Genomic DNA, 15816 nt, shown 5'->3' with positions numbered 1-15816 from the left:
ATGCCCGTTGTTTGCTTGGATGTTCAGTCCTGGAAAATGATTGAAGAGTGTCTTCCAAATTTTGCAAGCTTTCTACAATCCAAGGAATATAAGAAACTTTACCAACGATCTAACGTTCTAATGGCATAGTGATGCATCTCAAATAGCCTCTCACGCTCAACTATCAATCTCACATTGGTGTGAAACCTGTTATCCCAAACGGGGCTCTCAGGACCGAGTATCAGTGGAATAGCTGTAATAATTGGAATTAGGGAAATGTAATTACATTACGAGTGAATGGTGCCGACCTCTTTCCGAGGGGTATGGGTTGAATTGTGTAGGCCGCACTAATTGATCTCGGTTAGAACGGCCGTCATTACACATTCTTCTACCCATCTGGCCAAAACCTCTAGAAAACAAAAATGTTGATTTTAACAGAGACATGGAATGTACCCCAGGCGGGTAGGAGCTTTATTCCACGATTCCACACTGAAGCAACGGTCTGCCCAAGGATTCTGGGGCAAGTCGACATTGAAGAAGAAGGATAGGAAAATTTACGAACTAGAAGAGGAATTGGGGAACATGAATTGGAACATAATGGGACTATCAGAAATTAAAAGAAGAGAAGGGTATTTACATTGATGCCTGGACTTACATTCAGGTAATAGGCTCTACTGTAAAGGCAAGGAAGACTATATATATGTTGGAGTAGGTTTCTTAATCAATTAGAAGAGGAAATCACAAATTCAAATAATTAATAGCATCTCGGACAGGGTTACATAAATGCTCTTAAAACTTAATTCACAAACCAGAATAAAGCTTGAGCAGGTTTATGCTTGAGCTGAAAAAGCAACTGCTGATGAAATAAATACTTTTTACGACGATCTTAAAAAAGCTATAGACGACAACAAACAACCTAAAATAATAATAATGCCAGATTTTAAGTCCAAAACTGGATGAATTTTTGAAGACTGTGAAAAACAGGATTAGAATTAGATTTTAGAATTTACCACTCATTTTACCCGGTTAACAGAGCAAGTGCTATTGAGACTGTTATTATGACAAAAAAGCATGGCTTAAATATAAACTCTAAAAAAAAGTAATCTGGTGGCTTCGCTATACCATTGCTATAGTTGTTAATAATAAAATCATTAAACCTATAACTAGTGCAAAAGATCTAGGTTTAACTAAATAATCACCTAAAATTTACAAAACATGTTGCTACACTTCTTTAAAGTAGCTTTATTCGGAACACCAACATTATAATTCTTGTTCACTCAATGACAACTCTAAACTTCAAAAATACTACTGTTCCATATTGCTTTAAACATCTGGTCATATAATATAGTCGGAAAAATGAAAAATTGAATGAAACAACATATCAAGCACATATTTTGTATTTGCTGTCTTTTTCTATAAATAACAAACGAGAGAGATTATTAAGGGTTGTCTACTAAGCAAAAACGTTATCCAAGACATACGCAGTTACATATTTCTAATTGACAGAGTGAGACGGCGATACAATTGTTAACCGTAGTTACATTAATTTAGTAGAACATTTAAACTCCAACTTGACTATTTCTGTACTTCTAACGTAATTCTTAGAAAAGCATTAAATACAGATTAGTATATTATTACAAAATGTACATTTATTTGCAGATAATGACTGGAAAACCGCTAAACTCGCAATTGCGACAATTTTAAACCTGTGTGAATATTCTGAGATAAATAAATAAAATGCAAGCCCTTTAGAACGTCTTTCATCTGTTCAAGAGGTAATTAAACAATATTGAAATTGTAAAATTACAAATTTATCTTTTATTTTAGAGAGTAGCTGCTACACTTTAAACATACAGAAAAACCATTTATTCAATTCAAAAAAGGAAAGAGAATACTCCAGTTCTTTCTTCACCTGGAAAAAACAGACCTCGTTCAAAATCTAAAACCACTGATTTACCTGAGGGTACAAAAATTACTATACGGAATACATTGTATTCTATGTATAAACAAAGTAAGTTTAGTATTAATTCGCATTTCTGAAAAAGTAATTTTTTATTACTCACTCATAAAAAATATAAAAAAAAAATAAATAAGAGACAACTTCTTCGTTTTAGAACAGAAACGGTTTTACTGATCAAATACATTATTTTCAACAATTCCTGTAAAATTGCTTCTTATTAAAAAAATAATTGTTAATGGAGCCAAATGAATAATAAAACCAGTTTTAAAACAATAATACTTCTTGTAGCCAAATAATATTTATAAACGAAAAATGCAAAACAATGATTTTGATTCGAATTCGAATCGCCAAATAATATTTGATTTGAATTTCTTTTTTATACAAGTTTAATTTTTTAGAAAAGCCTGTTCCGTCCCATGTTTAAATGATAAATTAAAAAATAAAGAAATTTTATTCATAAGCAATCCATCATAGAATCACGTATTGAATGAATTAGAATTTAAATATTAAAAGTATAACAACCAAAGATCATTAATGGAATTTACCAATATTGCTAGTCAAAGGGCATGCTTTCTTGGCAAGTATATGGAAAATCGTCATTTCGAACTTTCGTAACACTGCTCCCTTCTTTACAGTTATTCGCCTCGATATAATATATATATATATATAAGAATAAGAAAAAAGAAGTACTTGTGACTCGTTTGGAACAAATATATAACTGTTTTGGATGGGTTGGAGTCAATAATAGGGCTATTGGTTAACTATTTTTTTATTCTCGAGCTTTCAATTGTGTTTACAATTATTATCAAGAGCTAAAAAAGACAAAATACTTACAAGGTTGAACTAAAAAGAAAAAACAATTTTTGTTAACTTACCAAATAAAAATTAGTTTGGTAAGTAAAAATCACTGCTTACATCTTCAAAATATTTAATACAAAAATGTTTTTATCTAATAAATGTTTCTCTGAAAAATTTTTATAATTTTGAAAACATTTTTTTAATATAAGAATAATTGAATTTATAAATAAGTTCAAATAGCAACCAATTACAAATAGTGTGTGAAAATTTAAGATATTGTAGGCCTTGGTACGTAACTCATGTAATTTTCTTTCAAAAAAGTTTATATCAGCAAAAGCGATTTTAATTTCTAAATTAATAATATTTCTTCCAAACCTGTCACATAATTTCCAAGCATCATGGTGAATATTCCCAGTCCGATGATGTAAAAGGGAATTTACATTAACTAGGCTTATTACTTACTATTTGTAATTGGTTACTATTTGAACTTATTTATAAATTCAATTATTCTTATATTAAAAAAATGTTTTCAAAATTATAAAAATTTTTCAAAAAAATTTTTCAGAGAAACATTTATTAGATAAAAACATTTTTGTATTAAATATTTTGAAGATGTAAGCAGTGATTTTTACTTACCAAACTAATTTTTATTTGGTAAGTTAACAAAAATTGTTTTTTCTTTTTAGTTCAACCTTGTAAGTATTTTGTCTTTTTTAGCTCTTGATAATAATTGTAAACACAATTGAAAGCTCGAGAATAAAAAAATAGTTAACCAATAGCCCTATTATTGACTCCAACCCATCCAAAACAGTTATATATATATATATATATATATATATATATATATATATATATATATGTATTACTTAGAAAACATCAAAATTTTAAAAACCGAACAAAACGAAAAGAAGAGGGTGATATACGAATCAATAGAAATAAAAAGAAATACCAACGCAATCAATGACAAAAAAGATACACAAACCTAAACAAAATATATTTCAATCTGATTTAAATAATAATAAATATAACACCATAAAAAACTTCATAACATATCCCTCCATAAAAGTCATAACATATCTCCACTTTATCTTTTTCCAAAACACCAACGATACGCCCATATAAAAATAATTATTTACTAATAACAGTCAACCATGAGATATCAGATATCAATTTTATTTGAGCCAATTCATTATTGTCAGTGTCCCATTTTACGTTTTGGTAAGTTTTTTCTATATTTTACAATAACTTTTTGTTCCCAATCTTGTACATTTTAGAATCTTGAGAAAGGCAAGGGATTCCTGCCGAAACTTTGATTTCAATGGACAATAAAATCTAGTTCCAAATTTAATATTATTTATTGAACCTAAACCCAAGAAATACTACTTTTATATTATTTGTCTGACTCTCCAATTTTTTCTTACTCCTAATTTTTCTCTCATATCCTTCTCCAATAATTTTTCAATTCGGTGTAAACACATTCACGGGAGTAAACCCACTCACACGAGAAGTTCGTAGTACGTTGTTCGTTACAATTTTACAAAACTTAAAAAAAAACATGGTAAGACACTATGGGACAAGGCTAGAAGTACAGGCATAAGACGCATATAGATCCAAGGTGGAGAACATCAAGGACTGGGTAAGAAACAGAAGAGTAGAATGGAACGATAATATAAGCTGAATGACAATACATAGAGTAGTAAAGACGGCGAGACACGGTTCCCCAATAGCAAGACGAGCAGTAGGACGACCACGAAAACGATGGAACGTCGACTTACTGGAGACACATTTAAAAACAGACAGAGTTATGTCTACACAAAAAGAAAAAGAATCTTACAAAACATTTTTAAAAACTATATTTTTAGTGAAAACTCTATCGCTTCCTTTAATTAATTTTCCTTGCGATGGTGTATCCACAACTTTGACGCTTACGTTTGACTTTTTTCTCTCTCTCTCTCTCTATATATATATATATATATATATATATATATATATATATATATATATATATATATATATATATATATATATATATATACAGTGTGTAAAAGCCAAATGGAATAAATTCATTCATTATTTAGGTTACTGTACATATTTATAAAAAATCCCGAAACACGTCAAATTTAAATTATAACTTGACATTCTTTAACGTGAAAATGCAACCCCTACCTTCAACCCCCTTAGAATGACAGGTACAACCCCCAATTTTTAAAATAGGAAGTATAGGCTTGTGATATATCGTTTGAAAGGTCTTTTCATTCTCCATTCAAAAATGTTGTCGCTTTCAAGTTTATTAAGATTAATTAAGATAAAATAAATTAAAATCATGTGGTTACCGAAATTCGCTACAATACAATCAAAAACTAAAATGTAATGCAAAACGTAATAAAATGTAGAACACGAAAAAGAACTATAAATTTTAATGAAGTAGATGTTCAAAATGTTCACCGCGAACGTCTTGACAACATCCTAATCTCAAATAAAACTGTCTTCTAACATTATTTAACATAACAGGCGTGATCGACCTAATCGCAAGCGTTATTCGTTCTTTTAAGTCATTTAAATCAGAAGGTTTAGTTTTGTACACATGGCTCTTCACATATCCCCATAAAAAGAAATCTAATAATGTAAGATCAGGTGATCGCGCTGGCCATTAAATCGATCCTCGCCTCCCTATCCACCGATTGGGAAATATTGTATCGAGGTACTGCCGGACATTAAGTTGGTAATGTGGTGGTGCTCCATCCTGCTGAAACCATATCGTATTGGCTGGAACTTGAGGGTTTCCTGGATCAGGATATAAATTTGCCAACGTTGGAATGACATCATTTTGAAGTAGTGCCAAATAATTGTTGCCATTCAAGTTGCCCTCAAGTTTGAGAGTATTGAGTGTGTTCTTCTCTCATCCAGTGACGATTTTCCGTGGCCCAGTAGCGGCAATTTTGCCGATTAGCATGACCGTTAAGTGAAAAAGAACACTCATCAGAAAACATAACGTCTTCTAATTGGATAATATTGTTATCCAATATGTCCATCATTTGCTCACAAAAAAAAGTTCTATCAAAATCGTCTTCCATGAGCTCCTGAGTAGGTATCATCTTATAGGGATGCAATTTATTTTCTTTTAATATGTTTACTATCGATGTATGGCTAGCATTGAATGTAGTGGATGCCTGTCTACTCGATGTATGTGTGTTTTCCTGAAACTCAAGCAACACATCTAATTTGAGTTCATCACTCAGTGCATTGGCAGCTGCTTTTTTTATCTGCCTTACATGACCAAACTCGCGAAACTGCTTCTCTATTTTACTTATTGTTCCTTGGGATATAGGCGGTAAATTAGGAAATTTCTCAAGAAATAGGAGTTACTTCCTGTTGTGTTCGGGTGTTATCTCTGTAACCAATCATTTGTAAAACTGTTATTTTATGCATTTCCGTTAATCTAACCATTTTTCAGAATTGAATTGAACGAACTTTTTACTTAAATTAAAATACTGACAACTTAAATAAAACAATTTACTAATGCGTGTTAAAATAACGTTGTCACGGAAATTCTTTAAAGTTTTTTAATGGTTACCATCTAAAAACCACATCGCTATGGTTTTTGTTCACTTTCTCATTATCAAGACCTAAACGAGAAATAAGTTTTGAGTATATTTTAGCGAATTTCGGTAACCACATGATTTTAATTTATTTTATCTTAATTAATCTTAATAAACTTGAAAGCGTCAACATTTTTGCATGGAGAATGAAAAGACCTTTCAAACGATATATCACAAGCCTATACTTCCTATTTTAAAAATCGGGGTTGTACCTGTCATTCTAAGGGGGTTGAAGGTGGGGTTGCATTTTCACGTTAAAGAATGTCAAGTTATAATTTAAATTTGACGTGTTTCGGGATTTTTTATAAATATGTACAGTAACCTAAATAATGAATTTATTCCATTTGGCTTTTACACACTGTATATATATATATATATATATATATATATATATATATATATATATATATATATATATATATATATATATATATATACCGGTATTTGGGCACCACGCCCTTCCGGTAGGGATCTATGGAGGAGTATCACCGAGCCGCAAGCCCTTATCTCTTGCCGTACTGCTCCACCATAGGCCGATCAGACACCAGCATATTCTAGGCTAAGCCGCAGATTCATCTAGAATTTTAAACTACTGCGTTAGCCTTTTTTATTTTTCTGTACACCGAGCTGGGGCTGGAACCCACATCCACTGAACCATTCGACAGTGAAGCGAATGAGAATTGGCCGCCTAGCCCGCTTGGTTATCTGACCGACTTTTTTCTCACTCTTGAGAATGTGACGTACTGTCCATGACCAAAAACGAGTTGAGGCAAGAAAGTTCCAACGCGTTCCAATGTTTAACTTTGGGATTTATTATGACGGCAAATGCGAATTTAATCGGAAACTGGAGTGGAAGACCAATTTTAGAGGGATCAATTCTGGGAATAAATTCATCTTCTCCTTCTGCTGATCCAAACAAAACCTTTGCTTTGATAACATTTTTCGCTAAAGCAGTTACAATAAGAGGTGTCCCATTACACAGTCCCTTCTTGGTGTTCAGATTTCTAAGAAGCTTTACAACGGCGTCAACCTTGAGACGAAGGCGGTGCCGTGTCATTCCGGAGGGTCTCAAGGAATTTAAGAATTCGACCATATAATTAGTTTGTTCCTCCTCGTCATCTGCATCCACGGAATCGTCACTGAGGTAAATATGGAATTTAGGTTATCCACATCGATGTTCTTTGGACAACGATCTATCTATTACACGCTTGGAAACTCTTCTTAGAAGTCTGCGTCTTGAGTATTCATAGAAAACTTTTTTCCAAAAACCAAATGCAGTCGCTGCATACAACATCAGGTGGCAGTAGCGGCCGGTCAGTACGCGCGCCCAAATATGACTATAGATTAGTGCCATCGACGCGTAAGCGCGCTTTGTGTATATTATATATTCAAACGAAATTATTTCTGTCGGCAATGGACCTAAAGTTTTTTAATTTTGTGGGCACATCAGTAAAGGTTAAAATTATATAATTTCGTGCTTGGTTTTAGTTCATGAAGTTTGGCATCTAATATTTACATAGCTATAAAATACCGCTTTTTCAACTTTATCTAACTATTTTTGGGAATGTTAATTTATATTTAAGATGTAAAAACGAAATAAACTAATGATTTCGGGGATTACCCTAATGAACAAAAGAAGTAGGTAATGTGTTTTTCGGGGAATACCCATATTTTTAGGTATTTACCGAATGCTGTTATTGGAAATAGTTATCATTTTACGTTCATCGTCTGTGCATATAAGCAGTGATTATTTGTAAAATTAAATTAAAAAATGTCAGGTAAAGATGAAAATCCTAGTTGCTCGGGTGTAAAAAGGAAATGGGAATGGAAAAAAAACCATTGACAGAAGAGGAACTACTTCGTATTTTAGACGAAAATACTGATAATGATGATGATTTTGATGCATCCAGTGATGATAAGTATGTAGTAGATGAAAGTGATGACGATGATATGGTACCAGATATTGTGTCAAGGGTAAGTATGTTTTAAAAACTTTATTCAACGCTTCTTACTAGAGGTACTGATTTTAGGATATACATACCTCTGTTGCAAATAATGATGGAACAGATATTTGGGAGGAAATTCCTAATTCGATGAAGCAGTTTCATTTTACAAAAATACAACAACTGCTAGTTCTTCTTCCTGGTGAAAGACCTATTGATTATTATAGCATGTTATTGACGAATGAATTTTTACAATATATATGACTAAACTAATACGAATGCTGAAAATATATTTTTGAAAACCGGATTTCAGGAACATTCTCGAATAATCCAATGGAAACCTATTACACCCAACGAATTACGTATATTTGTGGGAATATTATGTCATATGGGTGTAGTTAAAATGTCCAGATTTCAAGATTATTGGAAAAAGAACGACCCCTTGTTTACCACATCAATTATCTCCTCCCACATGAGCAGAAACAGATTTCTGATTATATTGCGATGTCTACATTTCGTACAAGAACCATCAGATAATGAACCAATACCTGATGACAGGATTTATAAGGTCAGGACTTAAATTAATTTTTTTAATGAAAGAATGAGCACACTGTATTATCCAGGACGGGACTTGAGCTTGGACGAATCAATGATTCTACATCGTGGGCGTTTGAATTTCAGACAATACATTAAGAATAAAAAACATAAATACGGAATTAAACTTTATATGATGACAGAACCTACCGTTCTTGTTTTAAACTTTATGGTATATACAGGAATGTACGACGATGCTGGCGGCAAAGGTCACACCGAAAAAGTTGTTTTTAAACTATTAGAGGGAAAATTAGGCGTTGGTCATTGTGTTTACATGGATAATTATTACAACAGTTTTACTCTGGCCAAAAAGTTGCTCGATGAAAGAACTCATTGTACCGGAACATTGCGAATGAGTAGAAAAGATAATCCAACAGATGTAAAAAATGCTGCACTTCAGAAATCAGAAAGTATTGCAAGATATCGAAGCGGCATTTTAGTAGGTAAATGGAAAGATAAACGAGATATTTACTATATATCAACAGAAGTGCAACATGAAATGCAAGAATTTGTGACAAGAAGAGGTAAAAAGGTTTTTAAGCCGAACGCAATTGTCAGATACAATGACAATATGGGGGGTATAGATCGACAGATCAAATGCTTGCCTATTACGCCTTTCAAAAAAAGACGGTTAGATGGCCAAACAAAATTTTTTTCCAGATCATACAAATGATGATGGTGAATTCCTATATTTGGTATAAAAAATATACGGAAAGAAGAGTTGGGCTTTATGAATTTCGTTTGTATGTTATTAGAGATATGTTGTTTCCAAATGGAGTTTCTAGCGTTGCATCATCTCTTCCAGAAAATCAAAATCATATTGTGGAGAAACGTGAAGTCAAGAACAAAAAAAGTGGTATGAGAAAAAAGTGTAGAAAGTGTTACGAGCGTGGTGTACGCAAGGATACAATTTATGAATGTAATTCTTGTCCAGACAAAGCAGGCTTTTGTTTAGACTGTTGTACAATAACTCATATTTAAAAATGTTGAAAGATTTTGTAGTTTCCAATATTTTGCCTAAATTTTTATTTTGTTTTTTCTCTAAGTAATAAACACTTTTTGCATTAAACTTTTTTTATTAATTTCCGTCTTTATTCCAAAACTATCACTTTTACTCTTACTACATTTACAGACGCTCTACCGCGTCATGAAGCATGTATGAGTGTATACTATACTGCAGTGCCCACGACGCGCTAGTGCGTCTGATTTTTTCTTAATTTCAACAGTGGAAAATTTTATGTCTCGACGTATAATTAACTATTTTTTTATGTAGTTCAACTGATATAATTGGGTTAAAGAAAATTTTAGATACTGGCATCACGTTGCTGCTTGGAAATATTAAAGAGGAGCTGAAGCATATCTTTCAAATTATATCCATTAGACCCGAGTATTATACTTTTTTGGAATCAGCTCATTTTTAGCGATCTAAACATGTCATGACAACTAGATCCAGATCAAGAGATAAAACGTAGAATCGAGATAGCCCGCACGACATTTTTAAAAATGAAGTCATTCTTCTGTAATGATAACTTGCAACTTCAACTTCGAAAGCGCATGGTTAAAGTCTACATTTGGTCAGTCCTCTTATACGGTGTCGAAGCATGGACATTAAAAATATCCACCATTAATCGTCTGGAGGCCTTTGAAATGTGGCTGCACAGACGTATACTAAAAATTCCGTGGGCGGCTATGCTGACAAATGTGGCAGTCCTTGAGAGAGCAAACGCTGCTCGCGAGCTGCTTGATAACATCAAATGTAGAAAGATGGCCTATTTTGGACACGTAGTAAGGGGAGATCGATATAATATTCATCAACTTATTATGATGGGTAAAATCGAAGGACGCAGAGGAATTGGTAGAAAGCAGGCCTTTCTACCAATATATATAGTCAGAAATATGTATAATTTTTTATATATTTTTTTCCTTTTTTGCGAGCTATGCCGGTACCTTCTAGCTTAATATATATGTATATATATATATATATATATATATATATTTATATATATATATATATATATATATAGTAGACTCCCTCTATAACGAGAACTGAAATGGCAGACTAATTACCTCGTTATAAGCGGATCTCGTTATATCCAATAACACTAAGACTGTATACATATGAATATGTACTTTTCTAAAACATTAACCTTCTATAGTGAAGCTATTCGAAGCAATATAAGATGCTAATAAATATTGTTTGAATGGTGTTTTTGAAAAAAAGTTGTTTACTTTTATTGTCAATGAAATACATTAAAACAAAAAAGACTTGTTTACTTTTATTGTCAATGATATACGTTAAAACAAAAAATCTGTATTCTGTAAATTTGTATAAAGCGTATTTTTAAGAATAACATAAACTACTGCGTCTGGAATTGGAAGAATTCTGTCATTTTTGACTGCTTTAAATTATCCAGTATCCTATCTATCATATTTTCTAGATGTTTTATGCTTCTTCATTTGCGTGAATCTATATTATTAGGTCTGAATGGTCAACCCCCTACAATGACACTTGTGAATCATAAATTGTAAATTTCCGACTAAGAATCATAAATTGTAAGAAGTTTATTGCGGACGGCAGTTAAAAAGGGTATTTATTTATAGCTACGGTCGGGCCAAAACGTAAAAAAACACGTTTTTTAATCTTATTTTCTCTCGTTATAAGCAAATTTACCTCGCTATAGAGGGTTATAGTTCAATAGAAATTTCACGTTACATCTAATCATCATCCAGCCTCAAGAGTCCACTGCTGAACATAGGCCTCTTCCTCATGTTTCCAACCCCGTCTATCTTGCGCCGCTCTCATCCAGTTTTTATTGAGTCTCTCGCAAAAAAGGAAAAAAATATATAATAAAGTATACGTATTTCTGACTATTGGCCGTCTTCAGTACGGTGCAGCCTAGTTAGAAAAGGAGCATGTTAACTTGGGAAGGGATCACTACAGGAGTACTATATATATATACACAAAACTCAAATATTTGGGTGTGCAGCGGAAGATAGGACAAAGAAGTACTCTTTTTAGTACTCTTTGTCCTATCTTCCGCTGCACACCCAAATATTTGAGTTTTGTATTCTATTTGATCAGCGTTGATGACAAGCGTTTATCGCTTTTTCAGTCTATATATATATATATATATATATATATATATATATATATATATATATATATATATATATATATATATATATACATCCCGCTATCGTTTTAAGCTCTTTTCACGTTGCAGTAATTTAGCATCACCAAGAAATTCTATCATTTTCTATTTATAAGTCGTGTATGTTCGTTTAGTGCACCTTTGTAGGCTTGGCACCGTTGTCGGTATTTCAATAATCCGATTTTTTTATAAATTAAATTTTTTACATCAAACCATCATTTTAACATTGGGAGGTAAAATTACTGTATTTGGTATCATTTTAAAGCCAATAGATGTTGCCAGTGTTAATTCTTAAATAATATTTGAAAACATAAAAATATCGATCGGTTTGGGTCAAGTTCAAATGAAGACATTGAAACTACCTGCCGGCCGGCTGGGGTCAACCAACAAGTTTTTTTATATCAATGTTCAGTTGTTATTCAATTTAGATATTTTTTCCCAGAGAGTTGTGTAGGGGAATATTTTACATATTTGAATTTCCAAGCTGTTTAATCGACGCTATCAGTGAATAGTTTAAGATAAATATTAGGTTTTTATGGGATTAGGTCAAAAATATTGGTTGTGATTGGGATGAGAATCACATTTTTAATTATTTAATGTTTAACATTTTAATTTCCATTCAGGAAATCGTTCTCAAAAAACGTTGTTTGTACAAAATGTGTATACACATTTTTACATAATTTGTACAATAAACAAGGTTAAATATTGGAAATCGTATTGTTAAATATTAGTTAATTAAAAATGTAATTTTCATCTAAATATCGACCAATAATTGTGGCTTAATCACATAAAAAAATAATATTTGACTTTGACCATGCCATAAGAAAGTAGTTCACGAACCTCGCTAAATAGTTTAAAAAAATCTTTTACAGAAATTTAAATTCTAAATAGTATGAGGGGAAGCCGACGAAAAATTCGTAAAGACGTACAGTTGATTTTGCTTTGTTTTTTTAAACAATCATAAAAGGCAAAAAAAAAATTTTTGCTTATAAAACGTTTTGTATACATTCTAAAGAAAAATAATTTAAATAAAAGTTGTAGACCATAAAAAGTTTTCTATGTAGAGAAATACCAAATTTAAATACATAAATAATTGAGATAATTCCAAAAAACCATAAACTCTAAGATATTATGTTTGTAGTAATTTATAAATGTTAATAACTTTGTTTTTTGACTAACGACAGGTAATATAGCTACTTGAAATCATGGCAATTGATGAGTTATTAAAGTGTGCTAAATATCAAGCAGATCAAAAAATATTTTACAATTTGTTTATCACAGAAAGCGATTATTTAAACAACTGTACTTGTCCAAACTCGTATGACTCTACAAGTATTTTGTAACTTGCAATCGATTCTTTGCGCTTTCAGTTTTAGGGTATATTAAAAAAACTTTTAACATGTTATTAAATTTTTTATTAAAAACCAGTTTGAATAGGGGACTTTTTAGTTTTTAGACCACTTAACGGTTTTTTAGTTTCTTTGACAAGTGAGGATTCGGTTATTTCTTCATATGGGCTATGAACAATTGTCTAGTCAAGTCAACACTATTATAGAAGTTACCCATACTTTTTCAGTAGTCATGCAGACGGTTCATCTTAATTGTCCCCATATGGAACATAAGCCCGAGAAAAGTCTTAAATTCTGTTTGTGTTGTCTCTTTCCAAAACACAATTCTCGATTTTTCTGAACGACTTTGTGCAAGTATTTTGTCAGAGTCACTTCCACAATTCATTTAATCTACATCGTCCTCGCCAGATGCTTCTAACAATGATTGTAATTCAGCAGTGGTCAATCTACGTTTATGTTCACATCTAGCTTTTTTAAATGTCGAAGGCATATCATTTACATCCATTTCTTTATAAATACTATAACTTACTTTTACGGAGGTAATTAACAATAAAAACGTTCTACTGGAAACTATCACCTTACGACTTCCAATACTATAAGGCCACTTAAGGCACAATACATTTTTACTCAATAATAGTTCCTGTATAAGTAAAATTGTTTTTTAATGTGCTTTATTGAAGCACACTAGATATATTTCAGTTTTGCCATTCACATCAAAACAGCCTTTCTACTAGTCAGGCTTCTTCTTAAAACTTTGTAACATCTTGTACACTTTCTTCTCTTTGTATTATCTACATCGCTTTGCCTTAAATGGTATTTTTGGGCGTAACTGGTCGTGAGGGTTACAACATTTCTTTATTTGTAAATGCCTTCGCGAACTCCAGTCTGAACTCAAGGATAGGTTGTCGCTTTTTTTACGTTTTCTATTATTTACCAACTAAGCATTGACTACTGCGGTATTAAATATTAATTTCATTGCCACTTTCCGGTACCACTTCAGAATTTTGCGTATTGGGCTTTGGTAAGAAGCCACTTGATCACTAAAATCAACACTCTTTTTCACCAAGTTATAATAGAGAATAGTTTGTGGTTTTAGTACTTCTGTATAATTTTTTTCTTCATTTGATTAAACCAACATACAACTATTATGTTTAAATGTTGCAAGGATAAAAACTCGTCTTTTGTCGACCCATTTTATCACTCGTAAAATCAATAATGGGGTTAAGTTTCATCGAGAGTTACTGGTTGCAACTTTTTTAATCGAGATTTTGGTTTTACATGTTTTTATAGTAAAACATCTGCACATGAATAATTCGTTTCTTGAACAACGATTTCAATTCATCGACCAATATTCTAAAATAAGGTGTTATTACGTCGTCCGGAATATTATAAACTGGTTCTCTTTCATAAAGCATTGGAAATATGGTTTACACTGTATATTATTATCTCTAGGTTAAATCCTATCATTTTAGGCTCCATATGTGATGATTAGACCTATAGCACCGGAGATACGCAACTAAGGCTCTTTTGACATAACATATATAGGAGCAAAGATATATACCTAAGGTTCTTTTGACGTGTTGATGTATTTGATTTCTACGTCGCAGTATTCTATTGGTTAAATGTTACCATTTGAGGTACTGTACGTCACAATTGGACTAATAGGATCGAAGATACATAACTAAGGCCCTTTTGCCAGGCTACTCTATTTAATTTTTGTATTTCATTGTATTCTATTAGTTTAATTCTATTATTTGAGGTACGAAACGTCACGATTGGACTAATGGGACCGCAGATACATAACTAAGGCTCTTTTGACAAGCTGATGTATTTTATTTTTTTATCTTATTGTATTCAATTGGTTAAATCCTATCATTTGAGGTACTGTACGTCACGATTGGGCTACTAAAAACGAAGATACGTAACTAAGGCCCTTTTAACATTTTGCTGTATTTGATTTCTGTCTCATTGTATTCTATTAGTTAAATTCTATCATTTGAGGTATCGTACGTCACGATTGGACTAATAGGACCAAAGATACATAATTAAGGCCATTTTGACATGCTACTCCATTTAATTTTTATACCTCATTGTATTTTATTTGTTAAATCCTCTTATTTGAGGTACAGCACGTCATGATTGGACTAATAGAACTAAAGATACACAACTAAGCCTCTTTTGACATTGTTCTGCATTTGATTTTTCTATCCCATTGTATTCTTTATATTAAATCCTATTATTAGAGGTACTATACGTCACGATTGGACTAATAGGACCGAAGATACGCGACTACGGCCCTTTTGACATGGCTGTATTTAATTTTTTTATTTCATTGTTTTCAATTCGTTAAATCCTGTCATTTGAGATACTGTACGTCACGATTGGACTTATAGAAACGAAGATATATAATTAAGGCCTTTTTGACATGCTGCTATATTTGAT

The 15816-nt window shown here is 31.9% G+C and overlaps 1 protein-coding gene across 2 annotated transcripts in view; it reads right to left on the bottom strand.

Annotated features, from left to right (window-relative positions):
* GluProRS (Glutamyl-prolyl-tRNA synthetase) overlaps positions 1-15816 on the bottom strand; it is a 432648-nt gene that overhangs the window by 390245 nt on the left and 26587 nt on the right. The window lies entirely within an intron of this gene.

Source organism: Diabrotica undecimpunctata, chromosome 4, assembly GCF_040954645.1.
Source record: "Diabrotica undecimpunctata isolate CICGRU chromosome 4, icDiaUnde3, whole genome shotgun sequence".
Classification (NCBI taxonomy): domain Eukaryota; kingdom Metazoa; phylum Arthropoda; class Insecta; order Coleoptera; family Chrysomelidae; genus Diabrotica; species Diabrotica undecimpunctata.
This window is presented reverse-complemented; position numbering and strand designations above follow the sequence as displayed.